This window comes from Artemia sp. Qi Xiang Cuo, chromosome 10 (genome assembly GCF_049724085.1).
Source record: "Artemia sp. Qi Xiang Cuo chromosome 10, ASM4972408v1, whole genome shotgun sequence".
NCBI lineage: Eukaryota > Metazoa > Arthropoda > Branchiopoda > Anostraca > Artemiidae > Artemia > Artemia sp. Qi Xiang Cuo.
The window spans coordinates 3,528,105-3,541,624 of NC_142803.1; the positions used below are offsets into that span (position 1 = coordinate 3,528,105).

Below are 13,520 nucleotides of genomic sequence, written 5' to 3' on the forward strand. Positions count from 1 at the left end.
ACCCTTTCAGTATCCAATCCGAGGAGACCTTTTGAAATTTCTATGACAACACTCGATAAAAATCTTAAATGCCCCCAGGGCAATGAATACAGCTCTTACCCTGAGTGCTGCGGGGGAGGGGGGGGTGTCATTCTCAAAGACCTAATTTCCAAATTTTTCAACTACGTTGAACAAAAGGGCTATCTCTAAACTTTGATTGAATGTTTTTGGGGAAATGGTGGGCGTGGGAGGGGGGTTAAGTACTCTCCACTCACTTTCGACTATTGAAAAGGGCAATTTCAATTTCCAATCAAATGAGCCCTTTTTGAACTTTCTACGACAATTTTCTATATAAACTTTATATACCCCCATGGCTTAACTTACAACCCCTGCACTGAGGGCTCTGAGGGAGTATCATCCTAAAAGACGTAATTTCAAGAACTTTCAACAAAATGGATCTCTCAAAATTTTGATTGGATGTGTTTGGGAAAATGGTGGGCGTGAGAGGGGCGTTAGTCGCTCTTCAGTCGCCTCAACCAATTAAAAAAGGCACTAGCCCTTTCAATTTCCAATTGAATGATCCCTTTTGAAATTTCTACGACAACGCTTTCAATAAAAACCTTATTTGCCCCCAGGGAATAACTTACACCCTTGCCCTGAGGGCTGTGGTGGTTGTCATCCTTAAAGACCTAATTTCCAAAAATTTCAACTTCGTTGAACAAAATGGCTATCTATAAATTTTGTTTGGATGTGTTCGGGGAAAAGGTGGGCGTGAGAGGGGGGTCAATTACTCTCCACTGACTTCCAAATATTAAAGAGGGCAATTTGAATTTCCAAAAAAATGAGCCCTTTTTGAAATTTTTACAACAACGTTCTATATAAACCTTATATGCCCCCAGGGCATAACTTACAACCCGTGCACTGAGGGCTCTGAGGGGCTTATCATCCTAAAAGGCCTATTTTCAAGAGCTTTCAACTACGTTGAACAAAATTGATATCTCAAAATTTTGATTGGATGTGTTTTTGGAAATGGTGGGCGTGAGAGGGGGGTTAGTTGCCCTTCAATCACTTTCGACTATTAAAAGGGCACTAGCCCCTTCAATTTCCAATCGAATGAGCCCTTCTTGAAGTTTCTACAACATCGCTTTCTATAAAAACCTTATATACCCCCAGGGCATAACTTACAACCCTTGCCCTGAGGGTTGTTGGGGGGATGGGTTGTCATCCTTAAAGACCTAATTTGCAAAACTTTCAAAGACGTTGAATAAAATCGCTATCTAAAAATTTTGATTGGATGTGTTTGGGGAAAAAGTGTGCGTGAGAGGGGGGTTAGTTGCCCTCAAATCACTTTCGACTATTAAAAAGGGCACTTGCACTTTGAATTTCCAATCGAATTAGCCGTTTTTCAAGATTTCAATAAAAAAAACTCATATGACACGAGGGTATAACTTATAGAGCTTGCCCTAAAGACTGTAGGGCGGAAGTGCACTGATCAAAAGTATAATTTCCTGAACTTTTAACTGCATGGGACAAAATGACTATATAAAAATTTTCATTGGATATTTTAGGGAAAATTGTGGGCGTGGAAAGAGTGTTAGTTGCCTTCCAATCACTTTCGACTATTAAAAAGGGCACTAGCCATTTCAATTTCCAATCGAATGAGCCCCTTTTGAAGTTAGTACGACAACGCGTTCTATAAAAAACCTTATATGCTCCAGGGCACAACTTACAACCCTTGCCCTGAGGGCTGTGGGGGAGTTTTCTCAAAAGCATAAGTTCTATCAGGAAATCAACAACGCTGAAAAAAATGGCTATCTAAAAATTTTGATTGGAGGTGTTTGGGGAAAAGGTGGGCGAGAGAAGGCGGTTAGTTGCCCTCAAATCACTTTCGACTATTTAAAAGGGCACTAGACCTTTGAATTTCTAATTGAATGAGCCCTTTTTCAAGTTTCTTCGACAAAGATTTCAATTAAGACCTTATATGTCCCCAGGGCGTATCTTAGGACCTTAGCCCTGAGGACTGTGGAGGGAGTGTCCTGCTCAAAGGTAGAATTTCCTGAACTTTGAAGTGCATGGAAGAAAATGGCTATCTCAAAATTTTGATTGGATGTATTTCGGGAAATGGTTGGCTTGGAAGGGTTGTTTGTTGCCTTCCAATCACTTTCGACTATTAAAAAGGGCACATGCCATGTTGATTTTAAATTGAGTTAAGCCTTCTCGCAGTTTCTCAGAGAACTTCTTTGATACGAACTGTTCTACTCTAAAGGAAAAAAAAAATAATAAATGGTACATTGCACCAAAATTGCACTAACGTGCTTTCTGGGCGCAATTTAAAACCCTTACTCCGAGGTTTTGGGGAGAGTGTCCTCCTCAAAACAACATTTTCTATCTTAAAATCAACTACGCTGAACAAAATGGTTATCTAAAAATTTTTATTGGATGTGTTTGGGGGAATGATGAGCGTGGAGGGGAGGGGGGCTATTGCCCTCCAATCCCTTTCGACTATTAAAAAGGGCACTAGACCTTTGAATTTCCAATCGAATGAGCCCTTTTTCCAGTTTCTAATACAAAAATTTAGAAGCAGACCTTATGTGCCCTCAGGGTATAACTTATAACCTTTACCCTAAAGACTGTGGCGGGAGTGTTCTTCTCAAAAGTATACATTCCTCAACTTTAAACTGCGTGAACCAAAATGGCTATCTCAAAATTTTGGTTGGATGTTTTTCGGGAAATGTGGGCGTGGAAGGGGTGTTAGTTGCCTTCCAGTCACTTTCGACTATCAAGAAGGGCACAAGCCACTCCAATTTTCAATTGAATGAGCCCTTTTCGAAGTTTCTACGACAACTTCTTCGATACGAAGTACCCTGCTCTAAAGAAAAAAAAAACAAATGATACATTGTGCCAACATCGTTCTTATATGCCCTCAGGGCATAAATTAAAACCCTCGCCACGAGGGTTGTGGGGGAGTGTTCTCCTCAAAAACATATTTTCTATCTGTAACTCAACTACGCTGAACGAAATGGCTATCTTAAAAATTTTGATTGGATGTGTTTGGGGGAATGATGGGCATGGGGGGGGGGGCTAGTTGCCCTCCAATCACTTTCGACTATTAAAAAGAGCACTAGCCACTCCAATTTCCAAAGGAATAAGCCCTTTTCGAAGTTTTTACGACAACTCCTTCGATACCAAGTGTCCGGGTATGAAAAAAAATAATAATACATTGTGCCAACATCGTTCTTTACTTAGGCAGCGCTATTGTGCTGCCTATGACCAGAACATAATTTGCGTTTTATTGAAAACGAAATACATTTAAAATGTGTTCACTTTGCTTTTACTGGTTTAAAATGTTTTTAATAGATATATGAAGGAGGAAATCTTCCCCCTTGCACTCTAATTACAGCGTGATTGTCATTCGTGTTTTAATGAAAGCAACATCCATTTTGAGAAATTTATCTTTTATCATCTCTCTTACCTTTTGAAAATGAATAGTTTTATTTTTTGAAGAAATCCGTTTTATTCTTTGGAGTGAAGTTTATCAATGACTCATCTATTCGGCTCTTTTATGCATTTTAAAGGAATGTGTTTCGAATGAAAAATCACAAATGGAACTTAAGTGCATATCAGCCTGATGGATCTAGATGAAAAAGAATATTAATGATAAAAGAAAAATGTTACTTGTAAGAGAATTTGTTACCTATATGCCCAACAAAATCATAGTAACTGCTTAGAGTATTAAGTTTCAACTTCCAGGGCCGAAAGAGGGGAATTTGCAATTGGCAAAAAGGCAGTATTTGCATACTTCTACTGCTACTACTGTTAGTACTACAACTTATCGTACTAATAATACTACTAGTGCTGCTATTACTGCCTCAACTAAGACTAGGAGTATGGAGGTAAAATGGAATGTTTTCAAAAGGGGCGTGTCAGCAGTATCTTAGTAACGGCTTGGAGCATGAGGTTGAAGCTTTCAGGGCATGCAGTAGGGGATGTTGAACTGTAATGGGGGGAGGGAAAAGACCGTACCACTTGTGCCGTTAAGATTTGTTGCGCCGTTGATATCTTAAACTTGTGCCGCTAAGATTACCTTGTGCCGCTAAAGACTGCGCCACTTATAACGGAGGGTAAGGTAAATGGGTGACCGCGCCACTCCCTATGGGATAGGATAAAGATAGATTAAATAACAAGTTAGAATTACTTTGTGGGGTGACTAATTAGGTTGGACAGCCGTCAATCCAGGAGCGTAATCATACTTCGTAGGGTTATCAGATTCCTTAGGAGCGCTTCCTATGGAGACGATTGAACTAGTTATCTACTATGCGGTGAGATACAGCCATATAATGAGAACAAACACAAATAGAAAAGTAATGGATTTATTGAGACTTACATTTCAGGTGTACAACAATGTATGTTTATGTGCAAGGCTTCACTTCTATCGTGCTAACAGTCAGAATGATAATTTCATAATAATGACCATCGTAATAATGACGCGAAAAACACTTTTCATCACTATATTATACCAGTCCTGATTCTGCGCCTGAGAGCTATTTCATTGGTCATTAAACTTTCACATTCCTATGATAACTTGAAACTTCCTATGCTACTTGAAACTACTTTGTATAAAACATTGTCTCGTGATTTTTTGTCAAGTATTTTCGCGAAATTCAAAACTTTCTTCTTTGATTAATACCGTCATTCGATCGGTAGCTTTTTCCACATTTCAAATCTGTCGGTCTGTAGAACAAAAAGTCTGGAATGCTTGCGAAGTATTACAAAGTGCTCTTGAATTCATCAAGCTCTTTTGTGAATATAATCATCCGTTTTTTTGTACTTTAAAGGGATGTTTTGGCTGAGAATAAAATGCGATTTTTCTTTTGTTGATTAAGAATTTAGACTCAAGTTTGAAACGAGATTTAAACTCAAATAGGGGGAGTTTAATTTATATCGGAAGTATTTTTAGAAGGAAACAATTTTATTTTATTCGGAAGTATTTGAAAACAATTTTATATTTTAAATATATCACATATTACGTACGGTATTTATTACCCTTCCTATTGTTTAATGACGTCCCGTTATTAAAACTTGCTTGCCCGTGGGCTTGAAAATACTTTGAAGTTCATTTGCTATTTTTTCTATATGACTTTAATTGATGTTGTATTATTTAAAATCTTATTTAGGCTTAATCAGGAGTGCTTAAAAATTTTTTTCTGTATTACCTTTATAATTTTATTATATATCCTTTTGTAAGGCTCCTCTACCGTACTAAAATAGCTACTACACAACGATTATTTTTTTTTGTTTTTGATTCTACATCTAACACTGATGACTCCTACATTTTCAACTCTATCAAACATTATCATGGGAAATGTTTTATGTGGTTGGGACTATTCTACTATCATTATAATATTTTTTGAAAGTTCACCTTTTATAAGTTTTTATCTTACGCTAACTATGGGATAATTATGTTTCCTATCTACGCTAAATTAAATGAATAATACGAAAACACTACACATAACTCTATCTGAACACTTTAAAACACACAATATTATGTTCACCACGTTCACTGGTAAACATTAAAACACTTTTACTGGGACTGTTTATTATATAATATTAATGATAGGTTATCGAAATTGTTAAATTTTCAAAATTAATAAAATGTGATGTAAATCCACGCCTACTTCACCACCTTACGCGTCTCTTAGCGTACTCACTCCTTCTGTTGTAAATTATGGTCCTTCACTATTTTCTTCTTGTGCAAGAAAAATTCAAAACACTTACAATAGTTTCTTCACAGAATAGTTCGAGCATGGCTATGTTCATCTTGGGCGAAATGCTTTCTCTAATTATCAAACGGGAAATGATACGTCCAGCTACATGTGTGTTAAATTTTGCTATCAGAGTTCATTCTCACCTGCTGTTTTTGGATAGTTCATAAGGTGCTTTATCGTTAAGGTGTTGAACACTGGGACTGCGTTGATAATAGATGGGTTGATTTTCTTCTCAGCATATCATTCTTGGGATATTTTAAAGTACATAGAGAATGTATTTCTCGTATAAAATTGTTCATTCGTGCACTTAGAGATTAAGTTCTCTTATAAAATTGTTCGTGCATGGCTTGTATCTATTAGCTTTTGCAGTGATTCCTTGGTTAATCGCGGGGGAATTGATGTTTGGATTGGGAATGGGTCGACGTCAAACTTTAGTGACTCCTTCAACATATTGTCTTAACTTGTGGTAGGAGTATATTGTCCCTCAAGGGTTAGTCACTGAGGTTACTTTTGGTTTCTGTAATTCAGTGGTTGGTTCCCAGGTCCATTTTTCAGAAATTATCTCGTAAAATTTACGGGATTACAGAGATAGGAATTGTCGTATTTGATAGAGGTGATAGGATGTATTCCAAGAAATGGTCGAAAGGGATTCGACGCGTGAATCTGCGACATGTAAATAAATTGGGTTCATCAAATATCATAACTATGCAGTTAAATTGAATATCGGTCCACAGGGTTTATCAAGGGTGATGTTTATGCGCTTATATCTTATGCTGATCGATGGGGTTCTCAGAATTGTTATGTTTATATTGTTCGATAATGCACTGGATACTGAGATTTATTAGATATTGTTACCTGATACATAATTTGGTTTTTGATTGAGGAAGCAACGATCAAAAGTAACCGCAATTTTCGTCCTAGCTTCGTTGTCTGTAATTAATGGTGAGTACTCTTCGTTGGTTGAGGGCCGATGAAAATAGATGCTACTAAGTTGTATCTGCGCTGGACTACGTATGGTAATGATCGATTTCCAATAGGTCATTCCAATTCCTGTAATAAAAATAACGAGGCAGAATTACAGGTTCTTAAAAACGAGTGGTCATAATACAAGTTTTTTAAACTGAAAGTAAGGAGCGACATTAAAACTTAAAACGAACAGAAATTATTCCTCATATTACAGGGTGTGGTCCCTCCAAACAGAGTCTGTATTTAATATAAAGTTTTTTATTTTTTTTAAAAAATAAATTTGTTATAAAAGTTAAGAATTTAGAGTAAAGAGAGAGGCGTTGAGGAGGGGATAGCCCCTTTCATATACGGAATAATCTCTGTTCGTTTTAAGTTTTAATGTCGCTCCTTACTTTCAGTTTAAAAAACTTGTTTTTTTTATTTAATTTCTGATCGTTTTTTAGTTAATGCAGCTTTTGTTTTGGCTCGCCGTCATTGAATAAGTAAACAAAATTTGCATAAACATTTTACTTTTCTTTTGCAAAATGGATGTCTCTAAATTTGGTTCTGACGTAATTTATAAATTAACTTACGTAACGAACTTCTATATGTATATTTTTCGTCTGGCAAAAAATACAAAGTTGCAGATTTTTGCAGATATGAGCTTGAAACCTATGTTGTAGGGTTTTCTGATACGCTGAATTTGACGGTGTGATTTTTATTAAAATTCTTTCACTTTTAAGGGACGTTTCCCCCCTCTTTAGAAAATCAGGTAAATTTTCTCAGGTTTGTAGCCTTTGATGAGTAATACTATACTTAATAAAATTCATATATTTAGAATCAGCATTATAAGCCCATTCTTTTGATACATTTATTGACATCAAAGTTCCTGTTTTAAAATTTTCGATTAATATTGAGCCGCTTCGCTTGTTTTTTTTTTATTGTTTTTTTTTTATTAAGTATATGTTATTAAGTATATTATTGGGTTATCCTTTTATTAAAAAAAACGCAATTTACGTTAAAATTTAAAAAAAATGTTAATTCACAAACCCCTGAATCACAAAGGCCGTTTAATTAGAATAGACTTGGGGGAGAACCCCCTCATATACGCAATAACTTCTGTTCATTTTAAGTTCTAATGTTGCTTCTTACTTTCAGTTGAAAAAACTTGTTTTTTTTATTTAATTTCTGATCGTTTTTTAAATAATGCTCGGAAATACGGCGCCCCCTTCATAGAAATGCCCCTTATCCCAAAGAAACATCCTCCACAGAAAGATTCTCCCGAGTAACCCCCAACGCCAGCCCCCCCCCCACCAGAAAAAAATCCTTCCTAAAAATGTCTGTATACTTCCCAATAAACAATACAATATGTAAGCAATGGGCAAAGTTCATAACTTGCTGCTCTTCCCCTAGGAAGTGTGGGGGATAAAGTCATCCTAAAAGACATTTATTAGATGTCCGACTATGCTGAAATAAATGTCTATCTCAAAATTTGAATTGGGTGATTTTGAGAAAAAATGAGCGTGGGAGGGGGCCTAGTTGCCATCCATTTTTTTGGTCACTTAAAAAAGGGCACTAGAGCTTCTAATTTCCGTCCTAATGAGCCCTCTTACGATATTCTAGGACCACTGGGTCAATACGATTACCCCTGGAAAAAAAACAAACAAATAAACACGCACCCGTGATCTTTCTTCTGGCAAAAAATGCAAAATTCCACATTTTTGTAAATAGGAGCTTGAAACTTCTATAGTAGGGTTCTCCGATACACTGAATATAATGGTGTGAATTTCATTAAGGTTCTATAACTTTTAGGGGGTCTTTCCCCCTTTTTTCGAAAATCATCCAAATTTTCTCAGGCGCGTAACTTTTAATGGGTAAGATTAAACTTGATGAAACGTATATATTTGAAATCAGAATTAAAATTTGATTCTTTTGATGTGTCTATTGGTCTAAAAATTCCGTTTTTTAGAGTTTCGGTTACCATTGAGCCGGGTCGCTCCTTACTTACAGTTTGTTACCACGAACTGTTTGATAGGTAGTACGATTTGGTACATTTATGGTGAATTTTACGCTACAAGAAAATATTGAACAAATATACTAATATAATTATACATTTATTGATTTTAACAGAATGACATTATTATCAAGTCGGTTTCAAATACAAATAATTTGCATCGGTAAACCTAAAACATATGAGGTTTTTCTAAGCTGTCTCAGAATAGTGACGATATAAGAGATTAATTCCTTCAACTTTTAGTAAGGTCTCTTATTATGCTCCTTAGTACACGCTATTACACACACTTTATTTTAATTTCCTTCAACACTTATTTAATTCTAGATTAGATTTAAAATAATCATTTAAACATAAGTTACTCTACATCATTAAATTTGAGGTCTCAGTTTACAACATATTTCATGCCTTCATTGTTCACGCACGTCTGTGGTGTTTAAGAAACGCTTGTTGCAGCGTCGTAACCGCACGGTTTAACATAAACGACACTTACAGTGAGGGAACTAGACATAGCAAGGACGAGTTAAGACCTCTATACCCACTCGTTTTCTAATGTCTTCCCTTTTTTTTGGCTTAGACGTTTTCATGGGGTTTCGGGTTTAACTTCTGCATTTCAGCCTTTTCCCCGTGTTCTTCCTTTGTGTTTTGCCTTCTTAGTCTCAAAATTCTTCCATAATTAAAAGTCAGTAAGGTTCTCATAGTCAAAGAAATCGCGAATACGAAACATACGGTCAGTAGTATGCCCCACCTAAAATTGTTTGAGAATAATCCGTATCTATTCTCCACATACGTTAGTCTTTGGTCTTCATTAGTAAATAAGGAAATCTTGGAAATTAATACTTCTCTTGTTTTTGTAAGGGGTACCGTTCCGTCATTCTTTTCTATTTTGGACCATATTGAGGTTTTCATTTCCTTACTCCCTATATTAGGAACAGTGCACAACAGATTAATTGCCTTAAAATTGATTATTTTAGGACTTATTATATTTGTGCTCGTGGTAATTAACTGCGTTTGAACTGTTGACTCTTTAGTTACAAGTCGACATCCTTGTTTTATGGTTATTGTACCCACATCTTGTAATATTAATTCGGTCTTGTAACTTGGATCGATTCTTTCAGTATTATTATAACAAGACAAAGTTCCAACAGTTTCTTTTGGAACAGAATATAACCAAAGATCATTTCTAAGGCGTATGAATATTTTTCGGTTAGTACTTCCTATCAAAGCTTCGTACGAATTAGGTATTTTTTCCTGTTGTGTGTCTTTCAAAAAGATATCTAACATACAACGTCCAGATTTGACATTGTAAATAGGTAACGTAAGCTGGCATACTAGGTTTTGAATGATACGCATTCTTTTAAATCTTGTAGATTAGCTAGGGCGTATTTTTGTCTATCTTGATCAACAAGTAAATACTCTGCTTCCGGTTTGATAGTCATAAATGAATTTGTCTTCTTTATATTAGTAGGGAAGGCAGAAATTTTGTACAAGTCGTATATGGATTGTTGATTTATCAAAGGAATCGTTACTACTGCAAATAATTGTTTATTTATTTCCGTGATGGACTTTTAATTTTGTATAATAAAAAAATAAATTCGATACTTCTGCCTCTATGGGTAAATGTTAACCAAACGTTAGATGTGTTGTTTATAGTCTAAAATGCTTTTTAGGTTAGAAGGGTCTACCAGGTCGTATGACAAGGTTCCTCCCGTGAGGGCAAATAATGCGAATTCGAACTTACTAACGTCCGTCGCTAGATTTAGTAATGACATTGTTATTATATCGAGTGATACCATGGTGAGGCTCGCGTCTGTCACCACGCGATCCCCTTCGTTCCTTAAATAATTCATTACATTTACAGTTTTTGAAATTTTCTTAGATATCATTTCGACTTTATCTCTTTGGTAGTTTGCTATACTTGCTTGTATTTTCTGGACGTGTAACGTCACGTTCATGGCATTATTCAACTTTTTTACATTTTCCCTCAGGATGTTTAAGTCTTCCTCCGTTGTTAAACCAAAAAGGCGGGAGGCGAGTTCTCCAATTATGGGAATTAGGCTTGTAGACCTGCGGTATTTGCTTCTTTGAAAGAATACTTCAAAAATTCTCGTGGTACTTTGTTTTAATTTTTGTATTTCCGTATTAAATAGTTCAAATAAAGCTTGTAATCTTTGTCTGTATAATATTAAGAAGGCTTGATGAGTTGATATTCTCTGGGTATTTTCTTCATTTAGATCAGGCAAAGGTTCAATATCTTCTTTTGTCGGTTCATCGGCCAAGGTTAATCTAGCACGAGTACGTTTACCGTCTATTGTCCAACATTTCTTGTGTACGTAATTATCTTCTTCCTCTTTCTTATAATTATTTTTATTTTCTTCTGGCTTAATCCCTTGTACTCTTATCGTTTGTATTTCGGTATGTCTTACCGGGATTCTTGCCCTTGCGTTTATACGGAATTTGCCAATAGGATGGGTGTGCGTAAACTGTGGGCCCTGTTGACGAAGTCCATTTTGTAAATGTCGTGGGTTTTAGATAAGTTAATATTGTTAAATTTCCAGGTTTCTCCTTTCTTATTTCTATCAATTCTGACACTGTGTTTGCCGTAGTTTCCGATATCGAAGATTGTATCTCTTTTGCTGGGGTCTCATATGTTGGTGTGGTTATCGTGAAGTCTTTCTTTTCTTTCTGTAGGATTTATATTTTCATTATCTTGTTGGGTATTTGAGAGTTTATTCCTTGATTTGTCTGATTCTTTTAGGTTAGTATCTTGTCTGTTGCCATTTTCCTTTCTTAGTTTGGATGATATCCGTTTCGTGACGTTCTTCTCAGCATGACTTTGCCATAATTCTTTGAGAAAAGTCCATAGGCTTGGTAGTTCATTTAGCATTGCATAATTTCCATCATAAAGTTTTCCTTTCCTCGTAGTCAATAATTTAGGGTTTTCCATAGATTTCATTGCAGTAAAGTCTCTTGACAAGTATTCAATATTATTTGCTGATCTTTTCCTTCTGTCTTCTTTGGTGCTGGTTCCTAGTGCCATGTCAAATTCTGCCATTTTCTTATCAAAGTCATCTATTACGAATTTTGATTTTAGTTTGGGGATAACTGGAATTGAGAACTCTTTATTATCTTTACTATGCATCATCTTACTGGTCTGCAATCCTTTATCAGACCTAAGGAATTGAAATATCGATTCTTTGAGTTCATTCGTATCTTTCTCTAGTCTTGTTACTTGTTGAAATAAGGTTTCAAAGGGTTTGGGATCCAATTTCATAAAGATTTTCCATGCATTATGGCTGGCTAGGAGTGAATTTTCATGCTTAATTATTACTCCATGCATTACAATATCTTGGGCTGCTGCGTGAACAACGAGGATTATGATGATATTCTTAAGCCTCATCTTTCTGCTTGTTTCTAGAATTAATTTATTATTAATTTTACCTATTTTTGCAAAATTCGTTTATTTACTATTTTATTATTATTATTATTTTTTTCAAATTATTTTAGTCATTTTGACTTTTAACTTAGGTTATTTTATTATATTAATTTTTAATTTTAGAACTATTTTATGGCATTGGCCAAACAAAACTGAATTGTCAGCGTAAAACAGGAATTCTGTTTATGAAAAATATTTTAGGATTAGAATGGTTATGGAAGTCCTAGCTTTATTCTGGTTGTGATATGCCTTTATGATTGGTTGAGATATACCTTAAAGGCTTGGTTAATAGTTACTATACCACCTATTTTTTATGTTTGATTTTTTCGAGTAAGCAACAGGTAAATAAATAAGCAAGCAACATATAAATACGCTGGTAACCTATTTTCATCATAAGCGTTTTAATAAGATTATTTTCGTTATTGCAACTAGAATTATTAGAATCTGCACTAAGACAAAATAATTTATATATATGAGATTAATTTATTCCATAGTCATATATTCCTATTATTGATAACTAATTGGTTTTTATCTAGATGCTAGGTAGTTATCTGTCTCGTAAGGTTATTACTCCTCTAGGCACTGATGGAAATTTATGGTTTAACTTTGAGCAGAGTACACGCTGTTTCATTAATTCGGAATCACTTGATTCATTATTATTACTTTTTTTAGCGAAGAAAAAATTTCGAAAACAGAGGTTATGGTGTTAGTGAATTTATAATTTAAGACATTATTTTGATAATTTTATTTGTATACACGATTCTACCCATATTCATCTACATTCAATTTTAATATTGACGTATCTTTCGGTAGTACATTACGTGGTAACATGGTATTAAGGCGATGAACTTCCCATGATGATACATTTCTGCTTAGGAACTTCAATTCGAATACTATGTTATTTTCATTACTCTTATCTGTGTCTATGTGCATCAAATAGACCAATGGATCTTTCGGAAGCTCTAGGTTTTTCAACGTATTCGATATATCTTTCTTTCGCTTATCTTCACGGATTACTTTACGACATCAGTTCAGCTAAGGAAAGCGGATTATTTATGACTTTTACTACTCTAAAAATTAATTGTATGTGCGACGCATTACAACATTTTTGTTCACGTATAATAATGTCAAAACCAGGGAACACTTCGGATCAGAAAATTCCGTCTTCTTCAAAAAAGTTTAGTGCAATTTTCTTTATGTCATTGTAATCTCGCGCGGTAACTTCCAATGTGTTGGACTTTATTTCAGGGTTTATGCCATCAAAGTTCCAGCAATTTTTATACAAACTTTTAAGAAAGTTTCCTCCATTTAGTAGGTTATACCCTCGATCTATTAATAGTGTAAGGAATCTAAGGGGCCGTATTGTAGTGATACCATTTTCATC

At 35.2% G+C, this 13,520-nt stretch overlaps 1 protein-coding gene and 1 pseudogene across 1 annotated transcript in view; both read right to left on the bottom strand.

The window, feature by feature from the left end:
- LOC148947365 (uncharacterized) overlaps positions 1 to 13,520 on the bottom strand; it is a 511,279-nt gene that overhangs the window by 328,718 nt on the left and 169,041 nt on the right. The window lies entirely within an intron of this gene.
- On the bottom strand, positions 10,441 to 12,100 carry LOC148947369 (uncharacterized; annotated as a pseudogene).